This window comes from Eurypyga helias, unplaced genomic scaffold, assembly GCF_000690775.1.
Source record: "Eurypyga helias isolate BGI_N326 unplaced genomic scaffold, ASM69077v1 scaffold21057, whole genome shotgun sequence".
NCBI classification, from domain to species: domain Eukaryota; kingdom Metazoa; phylum Chordata; class Aves; order Eurypygiformes; family Eurypygidae; genus Eurypyga; species Eurypyga helias.
The window spans coordinates 1,793-2,001 of record NW_010262571.1 but is presented as its reverse complement, the minus strand read 5'-3'; positions in this window follow the sequence as shown (position 1 = coordinate 2,001).

Sequence of the window (209 nt, the reverse complement as noted above, 5' to 3'; positions counted from 1 at the left end):
GGAGCCGATGAAAGCGTTGGGTGTGCGTGTTTAGCAGCTGCTCTCTCTGCTCTCTGCCATCTTTTTTGCGCACTCGGCTCTAACGAAACGCAGTGCTGCGCTGGCCCCCAGCCCAGGGGAGGTGACAGAACCCGAGGGGGGCTCGCTTTACGCCTCGTCACTGTTAAACTGAAGCCTAGGGCTTAGACCCCCGTCCCTAGTTTGTATCC